This window comes from Procambarus clarkii, chromosome 6 (assembly GCF_040958095.1).
Source record: "Procambarus clarkii isolate CNS0578487 chromosome 6, FALCON_Pclarkii_2.0, whole genome shotgun sequence".
Classification (NCBI taxonomy): Eukaryota; Metazoa; Arthropoda; class Malacostraca; order Decapoda; family Cambaridae; genus Procambarus; species Procambarus clarkii.
Genome location: NC_091155.1, coordinates 9,324,655 through 9,349,916, shown reverse-complemented (window position 1 = coordinate 9,349,916; position 25,262 = coordinate 9,324,655). Strand labels below are relative to the sequence as shown.

Here is a 25,262-nt window from a genome sequence, read left to right as displayed (position 1 = left end):
GTTCCTGCTCCCATTCCAGCTGCTGACGATCCAGCCTCCGAAGTTCCAGCGGGCGGGGTTCCAGCTAAAGCGTTCCATCTGACGTTGTGCCTGTTATTATCACTCCTTTTCAGTTTTATTGTATTTTATTTTCAGTTTCATGTATTAATCCCGTTTTCTCTAACGAGTTATATTCCAGCCTTATTTTGAGCATAAATTGTTTTGAAGTTGCACTGTCCTTACTACTGCAGTTTCCCCCTTGGCCTGTTGCCGCTAATTTTGTATCTTCAGCAGCTGCTGAGGTGCCAGCTGCTGATGTTCTAGCTGTCGCTGTCCCAGCCGTCGATGTTACAGCTGTTGCTCTTTCAACGTTGTTATTCCAGCTGCTGATATTCTAGCCCCCTTTTGGCAGGGGAAAGCTTCAGCTTTAGCTTCAGTTCGTTCCCGGCGTTCCCTTAATGCTAGCTCCCAGGTTCTAATGGTCCCTAATTGCCTTGCAGTTGGGCTTCTACTTACCACTGAAGTTTTCCCTGGTGGCCAGTTGCCGCTATTTATTTATCTTCAGTAGATGTTGATGCTCCAGTTGCCGATGTTCAGCTGCAGGTGTTCCAGCTGCAGGTGTTCCAGCTGCAGGTGTTCCAGCTGCAGTGTCCAGCTGCTGATGTTCGGGGCAGGATTTTGCAGTTTACATTTGGCAACGGTTGTTTACGTTACTCCCTTATTTTGCCCCTTTTTGACCATTGATGTTTGTGTTATACATGCTACGTTAATGTTGGTTTAATGTTAAGGTTAAGGTTTCCCTGCCTGCTTCTTTCTCCCAGTGTGGGACGTTTTCTTATTTATCTATTTATACAGTGATTTCTATGTTGTGCTTGACGTTACTCTTGTATTTTCCCATTTGCACCTGTTTGGCGATGTTTTAAATTTATTATTTAACAAATTTAATGTGTCACGTCTTGGATTTATCAATTAATGACAGTCCCCGGTGATGCTAAATTTTATACTGATGTTAACAACTTCAGACCTATATCAATTCTGCCAAACTTGTCAAAAATATTTGAAAAACTAATCTATAAGCAACTTTACTCTTATCTAGCCAAACTCAATATACTTAGCTCTTGTCAATATGGCTTCAAACCCAAAAAAGCACGAACGATGCACTTATTAGTATGATTAACTTGACACATACAGCTCTTGATAAAAATGAGTTCCCTGTTGGGTTATTTGTAGACCTGCATAAGGCTTTTGACACTGTTAACCACCAAAACCTTCTTCTTAAATTACAACATTTTGGAGTCAGAGGTCACTCCCTGCAGTACATTAAGTCTTACCTTACTGACAGGCTCCAGTATGTTTCTGTGAATAATTCAATTTCTCCCACCCTACCCATCAACATTGGTGTTCCCCAGGGCAGCATACTTGGCCCTCTCCTCTTTCTCATCTACATTAATGACCTTCCAAATGCCTCCCAACATCTCAAACCAATTGTATTTGCTGACGACACAACCTTCATTTACTCCAGTCCTGACCCCCTTGGTCTAACTGTCACAGTGAATACTGAGCTAAATAAAGTTCATCACTGGCTAACTGCCAACAAACTAACCCTATTAGAAAGGCAACTAGTAGAGATTCCAAATCAAATCTGTTGATGAAGTATGCCAAATATGGGTGAAATGATAATTTATTATTAGCAGAATATGCTGCGGTAAAAGCTGACCTTAGTATTCACCAGAATGCACTCTTGTATAGGAAAAATGAGTGGTGGTGCCTGGGGAACTAAGATGTAAGATTTTAGGACAGCTGTATGTAGATTATAATGGCATAAATGCTATGAAAGCAGAAGCTAGAAGTTGGGTTTGTGGCCAAAAATAGACCAGGATATTGCTGAGGTAACTAAAAATTGTCACATTTGCTTTGAGAATTATCAGAAACCACAGGCCCCAGTACTTTTTTGGCCATGCACTGGGAAACCCTGGCTTAGACTTCATATAGATTATGCTGCCCATTGTAATTTGCCTTTCTTGCCTTGTTTTCCTGCAACCAGCTTTTTTATGCAGACAAGTATAGACCCAGAACTAAACCTCTTATCCACTATCTATGACAATCATCACTTTAATGATCTAAATTGCAGATATTTTGCAGGACATGATATAAACAAAGTATTAACTCATAACCACAATATCTCTGTAATCAACTTGAACGTTAGATCCCTAGGTAAACACTTCGATGATGTTAGTGCCTTGATTGAAACTATTGACAACAAATTCTTTTATTATACTTACTGAAACAGGTTGCAAGAGGATACTACTCAACTCTTTAACATGCCTAACTACTCGGCAATTCACAACTGTCGTCAACTTCAGAGAGGTGGTGGCACTGCTCTTTACTACCACCAAGAACTAACATGCTTAAAAGAAATTAGAACTAGAGACTGCTATGGGGAGTATATCTTCGCCAGCTTCAGAGTCAAGGGTGCCGAGTCTGTCCTGTCTGTGGGTGCAGTCTATAGAATTCCTAACACTGATGTGTCCGAATTCAACTCAAACCATAGAAATCTAATACTCGATAACAGACTGAACAAAAACCATCTAATTATCGCAGGGAACTTTAATATTAACCTCTGCGAGCCTGAACACCCTACTGCTGTTAGCTTCCTCAACTGTATGAATTCCTGCTTCCTCATACCCTTAATCACTAGACCTACTAGAATCACTGATAGTACTGCCACGACTCTAGATCACATCTGGACAAACATAACCTCTCCGCCTACTTCAGGTATAATCACCGATAGCACTACAGACCATTACCCCACATTTCTCTTAACTAACATTAGCAAACCACCTCTAGAGTCAAGGGAGTTAAGTTTTAGGCTGCACAATGAAACTGCTATAGACAATTTTATAACTGCTGCTGATAATGTCAACTGGGAGTCCGAGTTAGGTAACATAGGGGACATCAACCTAGCAGTGCAATCTTTTCTTCAAAAAACTCTTAGCCTTTATAACACCCACTGTCCTATGCTTACAAAACAAGTCTCAACCAAAAGGCTTAACAATCCCTGGCTTACAAAGGGAATACTTAAATCCATTAATAAAAAACATGACCTTGAGAAGAAGTATAGGTTAGGAATTGTCTCCAAAGAATTCTCAAAGAATTACTCGTTATTGCTATCTAAGATAATTAGATGAGCCAAAACTAAATACTATGAAGATAAATTTACCTAAATAAAGAGCAACATTAAAAAAACTTGGAGCACAATTTCACAAATATTGGGATCAAAGAAGACTTTAAATAACAAACCAACACTCCTGTCCAATAACGATGGTCAGCTTTCAGCCTCAGATTCTGCTATTGAGTTCAATAGGTTCTTCTCTTCCATTGGGTCATCCCTTGCAAATGATATTCCATCTTCCAGTACTGACGTTAAGGACTATCTTACAGGTAACTATCCACAGTCTCTGTATCTAAAGCCTATTAATTCCACTGACGTCAATAAGATAATCCTTTCCCTTAAAACCAAGTCTAGTGCTCTTGAGGAGATACCAACTTTAATTTACAAAAAACCCTCCAGATCTTTAGCCCCTGCTATTGCATTGCTCTTCAACAAGTCACTTGAACTTCAAACCTGTCCAGATATTCTAAAAAAAGCAAGAGTAACGCCTGTCCACAAATGTGGTGATCTCACAGATGTTAACAACTACAGACCTATATCAATCCTGCCAAACTTGTCAAAATTTTTTGAAAAACTAATCTACAAGCAGCTTTACTCTTATCTAGCCAAACACAATATACTTAGCCCTTGCCAATATGGCTTCAGACCCAAAAAAAGCAATAACGATGCACTTATTAGTATGCTTAACTCGATTCATACAGCTCTTGATAAAAATGAGTTCCCTGTTGGGTTATTTGTGGACCTGTGTAAGGCTTTTGACACTGTCAACCACCAAAACCTTCTTCTTAAATTACATCATTATGGAGTCAGAGGACACTCCCTGCAATACCTCAAATCCTACCTTACTGACAGGCTCCAGTATGTTTCTGTGAATAATTCAATTTCTCCCACCCTACCCATCAACATTGGTGTTCCTCAGGGCAGCATACTTGGCCCTCTCCTCTTTCTCATCTACATTAATGACCTTCCAAATGCCTCCCAACACCTCAAACCAATTCTATTTGCTGACAACACAACCTTCATTTACTCCAGCCCTGACCCCCTTGCTCTAAATGCCACAGTAAATACTGAGCTAAATAAAGTCCATCTTTGGCTAACTGCCAACAAACTCACCCTTAACATTGACAAAACTTTCTATATTCTGTTTGGCAATAAATCCTCTAATCAAATAAATCTCAAAATAAACAATACCCAAATTTGTAACAAATTAGATGGCAAATTTCTTGGCATTCTTATTGACCACAAGCTGAATTTCCAGAGACACATTCTAAATATATAAAAAAAAGTTTCAAAAACTGTTGGCATTCTTTCTAAGATCAGATATTATGTAACCCGCCCTGCCCTGGTGACTCTCTATTACTCCCTCATCTATCCATATCTCAACTATGGTATTTGTGCTTGGGGTTCTACTACCCAAAATCATTTACCTCCTCTAATCACTCAACACAAAGCTGCTATTAGGACAATATCCAACTCTGGCCCCAGACATCACTCGGTACCCCTACTCAAATCTCTGAATATGTTAGACATTAAGTCACTGCACATTCTCTCATGTGTATTATACATATATAAAACGCTAAACTGTAATGCCAATCCTGACCTCAAAAGCTTCATAGAAGGTTGTAACAGAACCCATGAGCACCACACCAGAAATAAATACAGTTTTGATATTCCTAGAGTACGACTTAATAAAACTAGAAATGCTCTACAAATCAAGGGACCCAGAATGTGGAATGACCTTCCCAACCATGTTAAAAGACTGTACCTCTCCCAACCAGTTTAAGATAAAAACGAAGCTATACCTAATAAATTCCCTGTAACCTACCTTACCCCTCTATTGTCAACCAATGTCTGTTTTTTTAAAGAGCGCTGTTTGTCGACAGAATTGTATTTGTGCTGCTTTTTCAGCTATGTTTTCATTCCATGTTTTCATTTTATTCTTTATGCTCAATTAGTATTAAGCTTTAGTCATTTAAGTTTTTCATGCCCGAAACGCTTTGCATAATAGTGGCTTTAGGCATTGTATGTACTAGCCCTATCTATAAATCCATCACTCTTTGTAAAATCTCTTGTATGTATGTACCTTACCTAAATAAACATTTGATTTGATTTGATTTGATTTGCTGGACCTATGGATATCAAATATTACCTAGTGGTGGTGGATTCATACACAAAATTTCTGGATGTTCATGTGTGTAATTCACCACATCATCAACGTAACTTGTGAACTGCTAAGGAAAACATTTTGTAATTTTGGATTGCCAGACATGGTTGTGTCAGACAATGCTCCTTATTTTGTTTCTGTGGAAATGGAGGATATTTTTTTTAGAAAAAAATGGTATTAAACATGTAACACCTGCCCCTCATAATCCTTCAAATGATCTGGCAGAGAGAGCAGTGAGATTCTTGAAAGAAGGGTTAAAGCGGTTTACGGAGGGTACTATTAATACAAGGCTTTGTAGATTTTTTATATCTACTGGCAGTCTCCGTGGCGTAGTGGTAAGACGCTTCCTTGGCGTTCCGCGAGCGCTTTGTCCTGGGTTCGTATCCTGACTGGGGAGGATTTACTGGGCGCAAATCCTTAACTGTAGCCTCTGTTTAGCTCAACAGTAAAATGAGTACTGTACAGGGGTACCTCGGTTTAAGAGTTTAATCCGTTCCTGGAGACTGCTCGTAACCCGAAAACTCGTAAACCGAAGGTAATTTCATTTGCCCATAAGAAATAATGGGAAATGAATTAATCTGTTCCTGACTACCCAAAAACCTCACTTCAAACTAAATTTTATACCTAATTCATCAAAATCTACACTACAAAAGTATGTAAGTTATTACTTACTCTTGCTGATGACTGCTGTTGGTGTATGGAAGATGGTGAGGAGGAGGGAGGAGGAGAGGTGTTGCTGTTTGGAAGGGGAGTCCCCCTTCCATTATAACATCAGGCAGTAAGGACTTCACTGGTGTGCACTCTCTGGCACGTTTTGCCTGCATACCACTAGGACTTGCTTGTCTTACTAAGAATCTGTCTAAAGACACTTGTTTTTCCCTACATTTTAACACTTGTCTGTAGTAAGACATCACATTGTCATTTAAAAGGTCAATGCAACGGCCTGCTACAGCTTTATCTGGGTGAGTTTTTTCAACAAAACTTTGCAGTTCTTCCCGTACTTCACACATTTTCTTAATGAAGAAGGGACATCCTCTACTGCCTCTACTCACAACTATTTTCTTAGGTTGAACCTTACCAATGGTTTTCTTGGGACCCATGGCGAGATATATAATAACAAATTTTATGCTCATGTAACGTATGTTTATGTTACGTTGTTGGGTAGATTAGATAAACAGTGTTTAGTTAGTTTCCTATTTATTTAGTAGTCCTGGATACAGCTGTGTCGTAGACATTAAGACGGAACTTGGAGCAGAGCAGAGACCTAAGTGTGGCCGGAGTCGCGGAGCTCTATGTGGGAGAGCGTTGTAGCTGGATGCGGTCCTAGTCTGCTGCCTGTTCTGTGTCGAAGCTGTAGCGTCTCGGAGACGATTAGAACTGCCTAGGCTAAGGTCTTGGACTCGATTAGGCGTCTTGGAGACGATTAGGCCTGCCAAGGCTAAGCGCCCTGTGAGTACTGCCCCTGCATGACAGGGTTATCTTCCCTGCGGCGTTCGGGAACCATTCCCGTAAAGGTTCTTGCTGCTCGACATTTGCCTCGCCCTTGGGGCCAGCTTGGGCTTGGGGCCCTTGTTTGGCCCTGGGAAGGGACTGGTATTGTGCTGGTTAGGGCGTCAAGGTGTTGTGCAACCTGCCACCTAAGCAGCAACCAGTTCCTGTTACCTCTGGAGACGGTGTACTTTTGCGGGGTTTTTCTTTTGTTTTTATTTTCATTTGCCTGGTGAGGGTCTGCCTAGTGTGGCTATAGTTCCACTGGTAGTGTTTGGTGGACCTCTGCTAGGCCCCTGTGATTGTACCGTCGTAGGGGTTTCAGTGTTGTCCTCTACCCCCTTGTTAGTTTTGGGTTTCTTAACCGGTTAGCAACACCTTGCCCGGGCTTCCCGTAGCAGTCAGCCTACGGGCCCTGGAAACCCCTGTCAGGGCTCGGTGGACCATTGAATGTGTCTTCTGGGTTCCAACCCGTCTTGGTACAGGTTGGTTCGTTGGTTGCTGTGCCCTTGTCTCCGGGTGACAGTAGCCACTTTTACCTCCGTCATGCTGCCTGTTGGGTCACTGACACCTTCACCCGGAGTCTTGCGAGATAATTCTCTGCTTGTTCTCCAGTACTCTCCTGATGTTATTACTGTTCAGAGTACAGGCGGCATCCGTGTTGCATGCTAGGTTAGGTTGCTGCAACACGCTAGGTTGGTTTCCCACTTTGATGCCTCAAGGCTGCCCCATTTTGGTTAGTTGCTGTTCCCCCCTTTCCCGGCTCCGGACCGTGTGCGGGTTTCGGGGTCGGAGCGGGGTTTAGTTGGGGCCAAGACTCGGGCGGTTTTGGGGGCTGCCCCGTTCGGGTTGGGGACGGAGGTTTTCGAGCCTGTTCCTCCTGCCAAGGCTTCTGGGTCTTACCAGCGGCGCTTGCTTCCCACTTTTGCTGGCGTGTTTTTGTATCTTTTGCGTCCGTCACAGCCCTCTGTTCTGGTGGACATTTTCTTCTGCCGGTTTCCCGGCGTGGCCACCAGGGCGGCGTTGTGGTTTGTTTACATGCGCCTGCGTGTGCGAGCGAGCGTCTTGGGTGAGTTTTTCACCATTTTCAGGGGTTTTATTCTCCTGTTGTTGTTTCTTTGCTTTTCTGGTGTTTTCTGCCCGTTTCCTGTTGCTCTGGGAACGTTTGAGTGTTGATTTTACACCAGGTTTTCCGTTTTGTCTGTTTTGGGTCTGGGCCCTTGGGTTTGGGCTCAGTGTCCCTGTCTGTTATGCTTGTTCCCACACCTTGTCCCTCGGTTTTCGGTCTGTTTTGACTTTTCCTGGGGGTTCTGTCTGGGGGCTGTGCTTTGCCTTTCTGTGGTGTATCTCTGTCGGCAAATGTGGTGGTTTGGGCTGCCCCTGGTTAAATTCCGGGTTCCTTTGGGTTCATTGGTTTCATTCCGGAGGTTTCTACTTCTTGGGCCCCCTTAGTGGGTTCAGGGGGCTTTCTTTCCTTCTGTGTGACCCGGTTCTGCCTTCTGGGGTTCCGGGGTCTTCCTGGCTTGCAGACTGATCTTTTTGGGTCTTGGTACGTGTTGTGGTCGTGCTGGGACTTTGGGGTTTTGTTGTCGAGGTGGGCCTTTTGATGCAATTTTGTGCTTTCTTCGCCTGGCCGGCGTGGTGCTCTCTGCCCACTGGTCGGCGGCTGGTAATTTTCTTTTCACGTGTATGTGTGAGTGTACACATGTGCATGTGTACACTGTGTGTGCACGTGTGTATGTGCATATGCACGTGTGTGTGTGTAACATACCTTGTGTGTATGTGTATGTGTATATACATAATATATATGTATATATGTGACAGTGTCAGACCACAGAGGAAAATTGAAACAGGAATTTCCTTAAGTACTTTCGTATATTAATACATCTTCAGGAGGAATGATTTTACAGGTCAAGTATTGGACATAAATAGTCAGGAGAGAATGGTGGAGTGAGGTGAGGTACAATAACAAATGAATGGGAATTAGGTGGACACAAATATGAGCCGCACAAGAAATGCTGAAGGCCTATTGGCCCATACGATGCAGCTCCTATTCATACCCACCAACAGGCCCACACAGGGATTATAATAGCATAAGATAGTAAATATTTACAATGAATTCGTGAGACAAATGTGTTCCAATGATCCTACTCAAAGAATTCTGGACTCACAACTCTGGAATCTTAGATGAAGAGTTTAAGAATATTGATTCGATTGGTCTCAAGCTTTGTTACCCACTGAGTTTTTTGGAAGTTTGCTGTAGCAAAGCACGTTGTACATATTATAATAATATATGCAGTGAAAGAATTTGCCTAAAGAATGTGTTATGTTTACCATATTTCTCTGGGTTTGAGAATATTGTCAAGGCCTTGAAACTTTTTAATATACATCTATTGTTTAGCTACGAAAATACTGTTGGCAAGCTATTAGTTACGAACAGCCCTAGTAGTGATAATTGTGTCATTTATAAAATACCTTGTAAAGACTGTAATAAGTTCTATGTTGGGCAAACATTTCTAAAGATTTGAAATGTAGAATTTCGCAACATAAATACTCTGTAAGACATGGCCAATTGTCTAATGCTTTGTTTGTTCATCTGTCAGAAGATGCTCACCAAATTGATTGGGAGATGGCTTCTTCAATAACGAATTGTAAAAGCACTTATAACAGAAACATAATTGAATATGCTTTGATACAGATTACAAAAGAAAGTAATTTGAATATTAGAAGTGGTTTATATAACTTAGATCAATTAAAGGGCGATTTGAGTAGGATCATTGGAACACATTTGTCTCACTAATTCATTGTAAATATTTACTGTCTTATGCTATTATAATCCCTGTGTGGGCCTGTTGGTGGGTATGAATAGGAGCTGCATCGTATGGGCCAATAGGCCTTCAGCATTTCTTGTGCGGCTCATATTTGTGTCCACCCAATTCCCATTCATTTGTTATTGTACCTCACCTCACTCCACCATTCTCTCCTGCCTATTTATGTCCAATACTTTGCCTGTAAAATCACTCCTTCTGAAGATGTATTAATATATAAAAGTACTTAAGGAAATTCCTGTTTCAATATTCCTCCGTGGTCTGACACTGTCACATTTTTAATCACATGTTTATTTTTGTGATTTACACACATGTATATATGTGTATATGTGTACTGTATGTATACTTTTTCTTTCGGAAGAGGCTCTGTTCCATTCTCTGTTGACGGGGCGCTGGGGGAGCAGCTTGCTCTGTTGGCTCTCGCATGGTCCCGCACGGTTCGGGAGTTCGTGGCTGTCTGGTTTGTGCTTCGGAGGGTATGGATCACTCGGTGCTCTATTATTCAGCTCCATTCAGACTGTTCTCTGGTGGTTCTTTGCCGGAACCACAGGGTTTCTCTTAGGTGTTTGACCTTTGGGGTTGGTCCCTTAAGAGTGGCTCGTTTGTTGGATTCTCGGGGTTTGGGTAACTGTGAGGTTCATGTCCGGGGTGTGTCCTGTGTCCTCGCGGACAGCCGTCTTGGTTCATTCCTCTGTTCGCGAATTGGCCAGTCGTTGCCGACCCATTTCGTTGACTCTGCCGGACGTATGGACTCCTGGCCATGGACGTCTTCGTGTCGGCGTGGTCTAGGCATCGCCCATTCTATGTGGCGCCCTTACCCGCCTGCGAGGCGTTCACGGTGGTTGCCTTTCGGCAGGACTGGTCGAAGTAGGGGTACCTGTTCCTCTTCTCCCGGTCCAGCTGTTGCTTCGGGTTCTGGCTCGGTTGGAGCCCATTCCCACGAGAGTAGTCTTCATGGTCCTTTGGTGGCCGGCCAAGCTTTATTTTCAGACACTGCTTGATAGGTGTCCGAACCCGGGGCGTTTTCCTGCGGGTCCGCCTCCTTCGGCAGGTCGTACCGGTCCTGTACGTGACTGGTTCGGCCTTCTCCTCGGCTCTTCTTCGCGTCTTGTATTTTGACGCGGGTATCACCATCTCTGTGGTGATCAGGTGGCGTTGTTGATGGTGTCCCACCTGCGAGCTTCGTCTCGGCGACAGTACTGTATGACATTCTTGGTATTTCTATGCACTTTTTCTTGCTCTTCGTAGGTTGTCTTGTCCTTTCTTGGGTTTTCAGGACTACAGTTATTTGATGTTTCTTACTGTCGCCTCGTTTTGTGCATTCGGGGTGGACGTCACATCTGCTCCATTTCGTACGCTTTCTCGTGTTTTGTTTCACCTCCGGCCTGCTCATGCGCCGCCTGAGCCGTCCTGGTCTTTGATCAGGGTGCCTTCTTATCTTCTCCTCAGTATGTGGTAGCCCCTTCGGTTCAAGTTTTCTGCTCTTTGGTACTGGTGGTAGGTTTGTACGTTTGCAGCCTTTCTCCGTCCCTTTGGCGCTGGTCAAGACGGCCGCTTTCCGGAGGGGTTTTTTGGTTATTGATGCTTGATTGGTTCAGCCGGGGGTGCATTCTGTGTTGTCCGGTTGCGCTTTTTGCTGTTACCTGCGTACCGTGTCTGGGGATGCGCTTTGGGTTGATCCGGTTCCCCTCGTTCCCCGCTTCAGGGCCCGAGTCTCCCAGGTCGTCAGCAGAGTTTTTAAGTCTTCCAGCCTGTGGTCTGTCCTTGCGCCTGTGCTATTCGGACGTTTGCAGCTTTTGCTGCTGTGTTGGTGACGTCATTTCAGGCCCAGGCATTTGAGGGTCGCACAGGTTCTTGGCCGCCCATTCTTTGTGCGCGTCTGCTCCTGTGCGTTTTTGTTCCCTTGGGTTGCAGGTTGCAGCCTGTTGTCTTGGCTTCGCGTTGCTGAGTTTGTGGTGGCCGCCTCCCGAGTGAACCCTTTCTTTTCCTTCTCTTTGGGTATGAAGCTCCAGGGAGCCGTAGGGGCTCCCCACAGAAAACCAGTGTTGAATGTAATGAAACGCCATTTTCTGGGTGAGCCCCGGAGGCTCCCTGGCAACCCTCTCTCCCACCGGTCGGCATTTTTTTTGCGTTGGTTGAAGCTTAGCTTCCGAACTGATGCTAGGCAGCCGGTGCAGTAGGTCCGGGGCTTCCCCTTCCCCCTCTCGGGGTGGGGAGGGCTGCGCAGACGATCGGCGCGGCAGTAAAGTGTGATGTTTGCTTGTTTCCTTAGGATTGTAGGAAGTTTCTACCTCTCTCTTTGGTTTTTTGTTTTAGTTTTTTACCATGTGGAGTTTGTTTTGTTATGCCTACCTTTCTGGGTGCCTAACCTCGGCCGATGCCAGATAAGGAAAACCCTAACCACAAGGGGGGTTTTTCAGGGCCATCACTCCCTGAAACCTCTCTGAAGGGGCCAGGTTCTGGCACTGGTCCCTGGTAGGTCTGAACTCCTTAGCTAATGTCCCGGTCTAATATAACATACATTAGCCCGATAAGCTCCAGGGAGCCTCCGGGGCTCACCCAGAAAATGACGTTTCATTACATTCAACACTGATTTTTTGATCGATTCTCTTTTCCTTAATTAATGAATACTGAGCCGTATACTTTCGTGAGTGTTCTTAGAATACTGCACTTACATCTCTGTAATCATTGCATTTATCATCTCTATGTTACAATATATTGCACAGTGAAGCCACCAGTGGGTGTCTCCAGTGTTAAGACACATTACCAGACTGCTGTACATAGTGTCCCTAACAATGCACCAACTCTGCTGTGCATGCCACTTCACTCTTCACCTGACATAAACACATTGGGTCCTCTCTTTGGTTGCAATGTGAAATCCCTTAACTGAATGTAATGCAAAGGTTTATTAACAATAGGGAAAATATTCAAACACAGAATTATACATATAACATTTGTATTTCACAATCTCAAAATTATAATAAATTTATTACAGATTTAGATATTAATTACTGTACATTAATTAAATATATCCTGTGTTGAATGTAATGAAACGCCTCTTTCTGATAGAGCCTAGTAGATCTCTGAAGTTATCTTGCTGAGATGTTCCATCTAATGGATCCTATCAGTTCCAGGAGTTCTGTTTGGCCTACCTGGGACCAGAACCAGAGCCTGGACCCCCCCTCACAAAGGGGAAGAGACCTAGTGATAATTTGCCACCCCCACCGAGAAAGCATCCAGAAAGTCAGTGACGCTTTACAGTCAAGTGAAGGTTTCACAGAGAACAAAGGCTGAAAACCAACAAAGAACTCTGCAAATTATTCAAATGAAACAACAGATTTACTCAAATATAGCTCAAAATCATTAATAGTAATAGCTGCCACCAACATGCATGCCAGATATAGAGTGACCTGGCCACAGTCTTCAGCTGGCTTCACTGCTCAGTTCTGGAGATGATGAACAACCCCTAATAAACTGATGACCTGTCATAGTGCAGGAGAAGAGGCCTGCCCCAAATCCCCCGAAAGAGGAAGAGCCACCCAACGCCACTGCAGGCCAAAGTAAACGGCCTGAAACACCCATGAATCGTGGCACCAGGTGAGAGCGAACAGCGCGAGCCCTCCCCCCCCCCATCGCCCCGTCAATGGAGCGAACCACGAAAAGGCCAACGACCCTTATGAGAACCTAACCGATGCTCAGCGCAATAACTATGCCGAAGGCTCCACAGGAGGGGTTTGGCCCTAAATCTGGCACTATTGGGTTATGATGACTGAAAGAACCTTGAACCCTGGCATGACCCTTCCGGGAAAGAACCCCCCCCCCCGGAGGACCAACAAGTCCGACAAAGGCCAGCAACCAGATGAAGCCACCTGCAGACTCTTCAATCAACAACAGACAAAAAGAGGTCGAAAACCTAAGGGCCAGGGCACAAGCAGATTCCAAAGAGCAAACGAACTTCTCCTGTGAGCACACGAGGCGAGAAGCAAAGAACAGAGACACCGCTTCCTTCAGAATCGGCACAAACAACTTCAACAGGGCAGGTGATGTCCGAGCCACCGAGGTAAGAGCACCGGACGCAGGCCCGGAACCTAGCTCCTACACATCCTCCTCGAGCCAGTCAGAAGACAGCTCCAGCAGGGAAAAGAAGCGCAAGACTGGAGCCAAATGGCCACGGGCATGCAAATCCTCAGTAACCAGGGATGCCGAGAGGAAAGGGACCTGCACGTGAAGCTGCACCTGGGCGATATCGCAAGGAAGCACAGGGGTGATCAAGCACGCATTGAGGTGCTCAAACTCATCCCCCTGCCCAGGTAAACCTGAACGACCATAGTCAACTCCTGCCATTCAAGAGTGTGGGTCTGACAGAACCCATGCCATGCCCTTAATGAAAAGAAAGGGCAGTCTGCCAGCCAGGAAGATTCCAGCACCTCGTAACACACTAAGTAAGGAAAAGAGGAGCCAAACTCAAAAGAAGAAGGATCTATTATCGAGAAGTAATGTGGGTCTCGCAGGAGGTAAGCCGCAAGGGCCTCTCGCACCTCCCAAGGTGGAATGCGGGAAGCCGATAACCTCCGGAAGGAGGGAACCGAAGAACCCAAAGGAACCCAGAATGGAAACCGGGGAGTAGCCCGAACTCGTATTGTGTTCGGAAGGAGCCGAACTCGTATCGTGTTCGGGAGGAGCGGAACTTGGGATAAGAAAACTCACTTCCTCTGTAACAACATGCCCCGCAGCGAGGGTTACCAACACCCAAGCAGGGTCAAACAGGGCAAGTCAACTCCTCCCCCGCCCCGGGATCCTCCACGTCAGGACCTGGGGCCTAGCCGTCCACCAAACACTCTGTCTCTGGAGAAAAGGCAGAGTCCACTGGAAAAGCAGGATGAAAGGGGTCCACTGGCACGACCCAAAAGCCCAGGAAGGAGGAACAGGCTTGAATGCCTCCTCCGCAGATCCAGAAGGGGCAGTCCGAAGCCACCCGAGTCTCACCACCAAGAAAACCCTGCCCCGACTCCAAAACCCTCAGACGTTTGGGAGCCGGGAGCAGGATGAACTACAGCAGGGGAAAGGACAAGGGGCACGGATGAAACCAAAGTTGAGGCAGCTAACACTCCCAAGTCCAGGTCCCTATAACCCAAACGGGGCAGCTGCGGGGCATTCGGAAAGGCAACCAACTGAACGTGTTGAAGCAACTTAAATCTCGTATGCAATGCGGAAGCTGCCTGCACCAGAATATCAGTAACAGTGGACTGGGTGATCTGGAGTACATGCAAGGAACACCACTCACAAGACTCTGGATCAAAAGTGTCATTGACCCAACAATCAGCATGGTGGAGGCAAAAACGGTGAATGTAACCCTGAGACAAGGGGACAGAGCAACCTTCAAACTCGCACGAAGCGAGGTGGGACTCAGAGGACTCCTCCATCGAACCAATGAGCCCCAATGGGGGTTTCCAGGGCCCCTTAGGCTGACTGCTAAGGGGGCGCCAGGCAAAGTGCTGCTAACTGGTATCCCAGAGCTACCAAGCAAACTAAAAGCTGAACCCTTGCGATGTGTACAATCATGGGGGCTTAGAGGAGGGCCACCAAAAATACAAGTGGACCTATAGGACCACTTATGCATCCATAATGCATATGTGCTATGCTGAGCAGAAGAGGAATTTGCAGAAAAAAGCACAATGGCACAAGAATCAGATTCCCACAAGAACCTACCTCGACCAATACAGCCAGTCGACATGCAAGATGGGCTAAGTAAAATGCCACCACTAACTCTTGAAGGAGGATCTCGGGTAAGATAGCCAAGGCTGGAACCGCAGGCTCCCAAGGCCTCCATATCCGAGGTGGAAATCAATGAAAGCCACATCCTTATGGTGCTCAGAGAGCCCCTCCATGAGAACCTATACACACTAGACCACTGCCAGACAGCACAAGCAGTTGCACATGAAGCTGCCACTTGCCCACATCATGGAGAGTACCAGAGGAAGCAGGGAGTCCTAAGCAGAGCATAAAAAGCACTGCTCAGGTACAGCTGAAAGACAGACTCACCTCCCGCCATTCAAGCATGCAAGTCCGACAGAACCCCCTGCCAAGCTCCCAAAGAATAGAGAGAGGGATGGCAGCCAGCCAGGAAATACCCAGAACCTCACACTGCAGCCAATAAGCTAAGCCAGTTATCAGTACTAACAAGTTTTAGTCATGAATGAATCTACTGTTTCGTTTGGATCATCTATGGAGTCAGCTTTGCTGACTTTCTAGATGCTTTTTTGGTGGGCAAATTGTTATTTGCTCTGTGCACCTGTGTGAGGGGAGGGCCAGGTTCTGACACTGGTCCCCGGCAAGCTAAACATAACTCCTGCAACAGATGTGACCCATTAGATGGAGGAATCTCAGCGAGATAGCTTTGGGAAGTTTTTTTTTTTAGGGGGGGGGGACTCTCCTAGAAATGCACTATGTTAAAATAAATATATAAATCTTGCATTAAAAAATATAAAGTTCAAAATGAATTATGTATATTTAGTGAATTATAACACTAGAAACTAAAAGCATGTGTTCAATAACAAAAATTAAAAAAGATGCATTAAATACATTTAATGAATTATACCATGTAACCCTTTCAATGCTTTGAACATACAGAATTATGTCTTGTAACCCTTTCAATGTTTTGAACATAGAGTCATTTGAGATTTTAGAGCACCAAATGTCTAGGACCATCATAACTGTAGGAAATTTTCTTGGAAGACATTTCACTGAAATCAGAAAACACATAAAAAAATATCAGTGGCACTTGTACTTTTAACTGAATTAGACTGTTTTTGTCAAATGACTATAGCAGTAAGTTCCAGGATCAAAAACATTTTTGTTGTGGACAATTTATTTAGGAACTTGCCAGTGTGTGATAATTTACAAAAATAAAATTGATGTACAGTGTATACCGTATTTGCCGCTGAATAACATGCACTTTTCTGTGGGGAGCCCCTACGGCTCCTTGGAGCTTATCGGGCTAATGTATGTTATATTAGACCGGGACATTAGCTAAGGAGTTCAGACCTACCAGGGACCAGCGCCAGAACCTGGCCCCTTCAGAGAGGTTTCAGGGAGCAATGGCCCTGGAAAACCCCCTTGTGGTTGGTGTTTTCCTTATCTGCCATCGACTGGGGTCAGGCACCCAGAAAGGTAGGATTGACAAAACAAACCCCACATGGTAAAAAACTAAAACAAAAAACCGAACAGAGAGCTAGAAACTCCCTACAATCCCAAGGAAACAAGCAAACATCACACTTTACTGCCGCGCCGATCGTCCTCGCAGCTCTCCCAGTCCTGAGAGGGGGAGGGGGGGAGCCCCAGACCTACTGCGCCGGCTGCCAAGCTTCAGTTTGTAAGCTAATGTCAAACGGGATAGACGCTTCTCTGGCTTCAGTTTCCTAGGCGGTGTTTGCCTTGTGTGGCGTCCACTGCCATGTGTTGTGTTGTGCGGTGGCCAGGAGTACCTCATCAGTGCCGGGGCTGCATGCGCTTAATGGCTGACTTCCCTAAGCGCCCTGTGAGTACTGCCCTTGCGTAACAGGGTTATCTTCCCTGGGGCGTTCGGGAACCATTCCCGTAGAGGTTCTTGCTGCTCGGCATTTGCCTCGCCCTTGGGGACAGCTGGGGCTTGGGGCCCTTGTTTGGCCCTGGGTAGGGATTGGTATTGTGCTGGTTAGGGCATTAAGGTGTTGCACAGCCTGCCACCTAAGCAGCGACTGGTTCCTGTTGCCTTTGGAGACAGTGTACTTTAGCGGGGTTTTTCTTTTGTTTTATTTTCAATTGCCTGGTGGGGGGTCTGCCCTGTGTGGCTATAGTTCCACTGGCAGTGTTTGGTGGCCCTCTGCTAGGCCCCCCGTGATTGTACACATCTCATGGGTTTTCAGTGCTATCCCCAACCGGTTTAGCAACACCTTGCCCGGGCTTCCCGTAGCAGTCAGCCTATGGGCCCTGGAAACCCCTGTCTGGGCTCGGGGGATCATTGAATGTGTCTTCAGGGTTCCAATCTGTCTTGTACGGGATCGTTGGTTGCTGTGCCATTGTCTCCGGGTGACAGTCGGCACTTTTACCTCCGTCATGCTGCCTGTTGGGTCACTGACACCTTGACCCGGAGTCTTGCGAGAGATTCTCTGCTTGTTCTGCAGTACTCTCCTGATGTTATTACTGTTCAGAGTACACGGCATCCGTGTTGCAAGCTAGGTTGGTTTCCCACTCGGATGCCCCGACGCCGCCCCGTTTTGGTTAGGTGCTGTTCGCCCCTTTCCCTCCCTGTTCCCGGCTCCGGACCGTCTGCGGGTTTCGGGGTCGGGGCGGGGTTTAGCTGGGGCCAAGACTCGGGCGGTTTTCGAGGGTTGCCCCGTTCGGGTTGGGGACGGAGGTTTTCGAGCCTGTTCCTTCTGCCAAGGCTTCTGGGGTCTTACCAGCGGCCCTTTCTTGCTGTCTTTCCCATGGGCTCTTCTTTTACTTTAACCCTCAAACCGCTAGGAGCCCAAATGGAATTCACACCCACAGGCGCAACAAAAAAAAAAAAATCCAAAAAATTCTTTCGTCTTATAGAAGTGTTCATTTTTGTTCCCTGATCACGGAAAAAATAACAAAAAAAATCGTAGGTGGCATATTTTAGCCGCAATAGGGTAGGGAATTGTGGCAAAAAAGGGGCGATGGCAGAGCCTTCGCCAGATGACGTTTACTCCGCCCGAGCTGTCAGACAGCAGTTGCCACAAATATATTATTACCTAATTATTTCAATGTCTCTGATTGATTTTTTCTTAGTTTTTTTGCAGTAATATTATTCCATACAGTGAATTGTGGTATATTTATATTATAAAATGTGTGAACCATCGCTGTACTCAAAATTATGGTGTGCATATTAGTGATTTAATTATTATGTTCATAAAACAATAAACAAATAGTTTTGCTGTTGTTACACTATATACACAGGTTATATATAAGTATTTGCATGTTTTGTACACCATAACGAACTACTAAGTTGGTCTTGTGAGTCAAAAAGCAACGAGGAGTGACCGCCAAACACCAGCGAGCCACTCACTGCCACTCCCTCCCTCAACAACACCTTACTCACCCTCATTCACCTCCTACAATACTCTTTCTGTATTTATTCACTATACACAGACGTTATATATACGTATTTACATGTTTTGTTCACCATAACTGTACATCTAAGCTTGTATGGTGAGTAAAGGCCACAAAGACGTAGCTACTCACACAGTCAGCTGATCGGCGGCCGCCCTCAAGGCCAGACGCACTAATATTTGTCCTTCAACAATATTGTTTGTGGTGTTATTACGCTATATACACATATTATATATAAGTATCTACCTGTTTTATTCACCATACCTGAACAAATAAGCTGGTTTGGTGCCCAAAGACCATAGTGGCCATCAGTAAACACCATGCCAAGACGTGCAGACGACGCTCTTCCCTCACCAAAATGGCGGCTCCCAACCTACTCCTCTCGCTGTTATCACACTCTATACACACGTTATATATAAGTATCTACATTTGTGTTCACCATATCGAACCACTAAGCTGGTATGGTGAGTGCAGTCAATAAATGGTGGCCACACACAGTCAGAAGACGACGCCACAACCCTCCCTCGCACAGCCTTACGCCTCCCTCCATGGAGCACAGCACTAAATATCACCACAATCCTGCTATTATCAGAATCCTGGTCAGTTTTATCACAGTCAGGAGGCTTCAGTAATACTATCACTGCTAAATAATAGCAGTATCATATATATTATGGTATTTGTAGGCGATGCTGTGGTCACAAGCTGAACAGCGGTGCTGTGAGCTCGTGCTGCGTGGGCCAGCCTTGGTGGCTTGCTCAATACTGACGCTGTAACACCCAAGAATGTTGGCCTGGATTTTTTTTTCTAGGTGGCATCTGGCAACTATCAGTCGTGGCTGTACTATAGCTGCCCCTATCCCAGGCGGGGAGTTTAAATTATAGCGCTAGACACGAAATCATATATAAATGATGTGCGCGGTTTCGGTTTTGTCACTGATATCATTTATATATGATATGCGCGGTTTGAGGGTTAAGGGCGGAGGGCTTGGAGGACGGCTCTGCACCGGGGCCTCTGTTGCGGGTTCCTGGGGCTGTGGGGGATGCCTACTAGCAGTTCTGGGGCGGTTTGCCCCTGCCTGAGTTTTCTGCTTTTGGGCGGTGTTTTTCACCCAGTCTGCTTGCTTCCCACTTTTGCTGGCGTGTTTTTGTATCTTTAGCGTCAGTCACAGCCCCTGTTCTGGCGGCCATTTTCGTCGGCCGGTTTCCCGGCGTGGCCACCAGGGCGGCGTAGCGGTTTGTTTACATGCGACTGGGTGTGCGAGCGAGCTTCTTGGGTGAGTTTTCACCTTTTTTCAGGGGTTTTTATTCTCCTGTTGTCGTTTCTTTGCTTTTCTGGTGTTTTCTGCCCGTTGCCTGTTCCTCTGGTAACGTTTGAGTGTTGATTTTACACTGGGTTTTCCATTTTGTCTGTTTTTTGTCTGGGCCTTTGGGTTTGCTCAGTGTCCCCTGGCTGTTATGCTTGCTCCCACACCTTGTCCCTCGATTTTCGGTCTGTTATGACCGTTTTCCCAGGGGGTTCTGTCTGGGGGCTGTGCTTTGCCTTTCTGTGGTCTTTCTCCGCCGGCAAAATGTGGTGGTTTGGCCTCCCCCTGGTTCGATTCCGGGTTCCTTTGGGTTCTTTGGTTTCGTTCCGGAGGTTTCTTCCTCTTGGGCCCCTTTGTGGGTTCTGGGGTCTTTGTTTCCTCGTGTGTGACCCGGTTTCTGCCTTCTGGAGTTCTGGGGTCTTCCTGGCTTGCAGATTGATCTTATTGGGTCTTTGCATGTGTTGTGGTTGTGCTAGGACTTTGAGGTTTTGCCGAGGTGGGCCTTTTGATGCAGTTTTGTGCCTTCTTTGCCTGGCCGGCGGCTTGAAATTTTCTTTTCAAGTGAATGTGTGTGTGTGTGTGTGTGTGTACGCATGTACATGTGTACACACACGTGTGTGTCACCTACCTTGTGTATATACATGATATGTATATATGTATATGTGTACTTTTTCTTTCGGAATTGGCTCTGTTCCCTTCTCTGTTGACGGGGCGCCGGGGAGCAGCTTGCTCTGTTGACTCTCGTATGGTCCTGCTGTTGGTAGGTGCTTTTGGTTGTCTTCTGGCCTCTGGTGGCGGCAGTGGACGGCTTCTGCCCCTTTGGGGAGGTTCAGAGCTGGCGGGGTGGGCTTCTTCCCCTGCGCTTCGTCATGTCATCTTGGTGGGTGCGTTGGGCGTGGTCGATCCGCCCCATCCTTCTGGGGTTCCCGTCTGCTCTTTGCAGACATGGGCCTTTGAATTTGCAGTTCATCTGGACTTCTTCAGTCTGCACCCTGGTTTCTATGCCCTCCTCAGAGGATTGTTGTCTCCTGTCCGGCTTTTGTTGGGGCCGGGTGCCTCAATGGTGGCCCTGGACCTCCAGGTCAATTATTGGCACCTTTTGTTTTTTTGCATCTTTACCGGATCTTGGTGCTCTGTCTGAGTCTGCTTGAGATTCGGTGTCTGGCCTACCTCGACGACTGGCTGGTGTGGGCTCCCAGTCAGTCCTCTTGTCTGCTCGGCAGGGGTGTGGTTCTTTCCAGATCGCTGAGTTTGGTTTCCTGGTGATCTGGAGGCTATTCCATCTGTTTCCGTCCCGGGTTCGGACCTGGGCCTTGATTAGGGCTATTGGGCCAGTCCTTTTCTTTCCCTCCAGAAGTGTTACTGCGGCTGTGGTCCCGCCTTCGGCTATGCATGAGGGGGTCCCGGGTTGCTCGAGCGGTTGTGCGGGAGTCTGAACTTCGACATGCTGGTCTGCACGCGGGGTCAGGTTTGGCTTCGGCGTCTGGTTGGTTCCTTCGGAGACTCCCCTTCCGCCTCTTGCAATCGTTGGGTTTGTTCCTCCGGGGATCTTGTGTTGGTGCTGTGTCACCAGCTTCCTCTTTGGGGTTTTCGGGGTTCCGTGCCTTGGCACCTCCCCGAGCCTTCGTTTGATGTGTTCACGGACGGGTCATCTCTCGGCTGGGGCTTTGTGACCAGTACTCACCAGGTCGGCCGGGGATGGTGGAGTCTGTCTGTCCGTCGGGCTCACAGCACAGTTCAGGAGTTCGTGGCAGTCTGGTTTGAGCTTCAGAGGGTTTGGGTCACTCGGTGCTCTACTATTCAGCTCCATTCGGACTGTTCTCTGGCGGTTCTTGCCGGAACCACAGGGTTTCTCTTAGGTGTTGACCTTTGCTTTGGGGTTGGTTCCTTGGAGTGGCTCGTTTGCTGGATTCTCAGGGTTTGGCTAACTGTAAGTTCCATGTCCGGAGTGTGTCCTGCGTCCTGGCGGAAAGCTGTCTCGGTTCATTCCTGTTTGCGGATTGGCCAGTCGTCGCCGACTCGTTTCGTTGGCTCTGCCGGACGTATGGACTCCTGGCCATGAACGTTTTTTGAGTTGGAGTGGTCTAGGTGCTGCCCATTTTATGTGGCGCCCTTATCTCCTGCGAGGCGTTCACGTTGGATGCTTTTTGGCAGGACTGGTCGAGGTGGGGGTACCTGTTCCTCTTCTCCCGGTCCAGTTGTTGCTTCGGGTTCTGACTCGGTTGCAGCCCATTCCCACGAGAGCAGTCCTTATGGTTTCCTTGGTGGCCGGCCCAGCTTCTTTTCAGATGCTGCTTGATAGGTGTCCGAACCCGGGGCGTTTTCTTGCGGCTCCGCCTCTTTCGGCAGTTCGGATCGGTCCTGTACGTGACTGGTTCGGCCTTCTCCTCGGCTCTTCACATCTGGTTTTTTGACGCAGGTATCACCATCTTTGTAGTGTTCAGGTGTTTCTTGTTGACGGTGTCCCACCTGCAAGCTTTGTCTTGGTGTCAGTATGACGTTCCTGGTGTTTCTATGCTCTTCGTATGTTGTCTTCTCTTTCGCATTGGGTTGCCTTATCCTTTCTTGGGTTTTTCAGGACTACAGTTAATTGATGTTTTCTAACTGTTGCCTCGTTTTATGCGGCGCTGGTGGAGCCGCTTTGGCTTGCGTTCGGGGTGGACGTCACATCTGCCCCGTTTCGTACGCTTTCTCGTGTTTTGTTTTACCTCCAGCCTGCTCATGCGTCGCCTGCGCCGTCCTGGTTCTTGATCAGGGTGCCTTCTTCTTCTCAGTTTGTGGTAGCCCCTTCGGTTCAGGTTTCTGCTCCTTGGTACTGGCGGTAGATTTGTACGTGTGCAGCCTTTCTCCATCCTGGCGACGGTCGAGACGGCTGGTTACCGGAGGGATTCTTGGGTTATTGATGCTTTATTGGTTTGGCCGGGGGTACGTCCTGTGTTGCCCGGTTGCGCTTTTTGCCGTTACATGCGTACCATGTCTAGGGATGCGCTTTGGTTGATCCGGTTCCCCTCGTTCCCTGTTTCAGGGCTCGGGTCTCCCAGGTCGTCCGCAGAGTTTTTAAGTCTTCCAGCCTGCGGTCTGTCTTTGTGCCCATGCTGTTCGGACGTTTGCAGCTTTTGCTGCTGTGTTGGTGACATCTAGAGCTCATTTTGGGCGCAGGGAATTGAGGGTCGCACAGGTTCTTAGCCGCCCATTCTTTATGCGCGTCTGCTCCTGTGCGTTCTTGTTGCCTTGGGTCGCAGGTTGCATCCTGTTGTCTCGGCTTCGCGTTGTGGAGTTTGTGGCGGCCGCCTCCCGGGTCAGCCCTTTCTTTTCCTTCTCTTTGGGTATGAAGCTCCAGGGAGCCGTAGGGGCTCCCCAGAGAAAACCAGCGTTGAATGTAATGAAATGCCATTTTCTGGGTGAGCCCTGGAGGCTCTCTGGCAACCCTCGCTTCCGAACTGAAGCTTGGCAGCCGGCGCGGTAGGCCCGGGGCTCCCCCTTTCCCTTCTCGAGGCGGGGAGGGCTGCGCGGATGATCGGTGCGGCAGTAAAGTGTGATGTTTGCTTGTTTGTTTGTTTCCTTAGGATTGTAGGGAGTTTCTACCTCTCTGTTCGGTTTTTTGTTTTATTTTTTTTACCATGTGGGGTTTGTTTTGTCATGCCTACCTTTCTGGGTGCCTGACCCTGGTCGATGGCAGATAAGGAAAACCCCAACCACAAGATGGTTTTCCAGTGCCATTGCTCCCTGAAACCTCTCTGAAGGGGCCAGGTTCTGGCGCTGGTCCCTGGTAGGTCTGAACTCCTTAGCTAATGTCCCGGTCTAATATAACATACATTATCCCGATAAGCTCCAGGGAGTCTCCGGGGCTCACCCAGAAAATGGCGTTTCATTACATTCAACGCTGGTTTTATATTTTTCAATGTATCAAAAACTGCTCTGCATTTAATGCAGCCGTATTACGGATGTGAGACAGAGCACCATAGGCTAGGGAGCCAGAGAAGCATACCGGGCAAGTTCGCTAGGCACAAAAATTGTTGCAAATATTAAATATTGAAAACAAGCCAAATTATTACAGTATATTGTGTTGCTAATAATAAAATATTGAAAGCAAGCCACGTTATCATAGGCTTTTATTATCACATTCCCGTCAAAGAATCCTGAATATGAATCCATTTCCATTACAAAATGAACATGGGTTACAGAACTTAAGGTCGTTTCATGATGCGTAGATGCAGGAAACAATGGTTGGGTGCTGTGTGTCTGTACCTTATGTTGTGAATATCATAACTAACATTGTGTTCACTGATATCTGAACATTGTACAAAGTCTTTATGACAGTCAGGATCATCTATAACACTATCAACACAAAATAATTTCAGTTACCTATTTTATTTATCATTACTAAGTGGTGCTGTGGCACCTAGCTGCACAGTGGTGCTGTGCGTGGCTCCTGCGTGCACCAGCCTTGGTCGCTCTCTCTAAGGCTCTCACAGCCAGCACGGATGCTGACGATTTTGCCCCAAGATGGCGTCTGTCTATAGGAGTCCTGAGACCCAGGATATGAGCCCCGTGTACCACGGGAGTTTTGAATCGCTCCCTATATTGTACCTACAACCGCCACATGGCGCTTTGCACACCTTCGATCCAGCGCCTCAAGGCACTCTGCGCAGTGCGGTGGTTAATAGCTGCGCCGCCCAAGGGTTAAAATATCTTTCAATAAATGTACGATGAAACATATTAAAACAGTTTTTACCGCAAAGTATTCTTGTAAAATATGGGTGCAAGTTTTACGCCGGCAAATACGGTACTTGTCAAAACAAGAGAATTTAATGATTATTATTTCTGTAAAAATATTTAACAAGTAACAAAGAATAAGGAAATCTGAATAATCTTTGAGTGAGTTTCAATTACTGCACCATGTTTGGCGCTAGGGAAGAAACGTCACCACACACTAGAAACATCTAAAACTAATATTTCTCTGTTAATATCTAAAATAAGATTGGTATTTGTAATCGACAGAATTAAAGCACATGTGGCAGGTCCCATTCCCTTCAGACATGCCTCCCCACCTCCAACACAAGTACGAACTTCAGCATGTGTTTACCTAGCACACATGTACAGTACCATGTATGATGCACGACTCACGAAACATCTGACACAGCCAAAATAATAAGTATAATTGTAATACTTAACTGGACACTAATTAAAAAAAAAAAATCTTATTTTGAAATCATA

At 46.5% G+C, this 25,262-nt stretch overlaps 1 protein-coding gene across 1 annotated transcript in view; it reads right to left on the bottom strand.

Moving 5' to 3' along the window:
• Positions 1-12,570: 12,570 nt before the first annotated feature.
• LOC123752967 (repetitive organellar protein) overlaps positions 12,571-25,262 on the bottom strand; it is a 133,121-nt gene continuing 120,429 nt past the window's right edge. The window contains exon 6 of the mRNA XM_045734977.2: positions 12,571-16,374. The gene's annotated coding sequence lies outside the window, so the exon portion shown is untranslated. The remainder of the gene's footprint in view (positions 16,375-25,262) is intronic.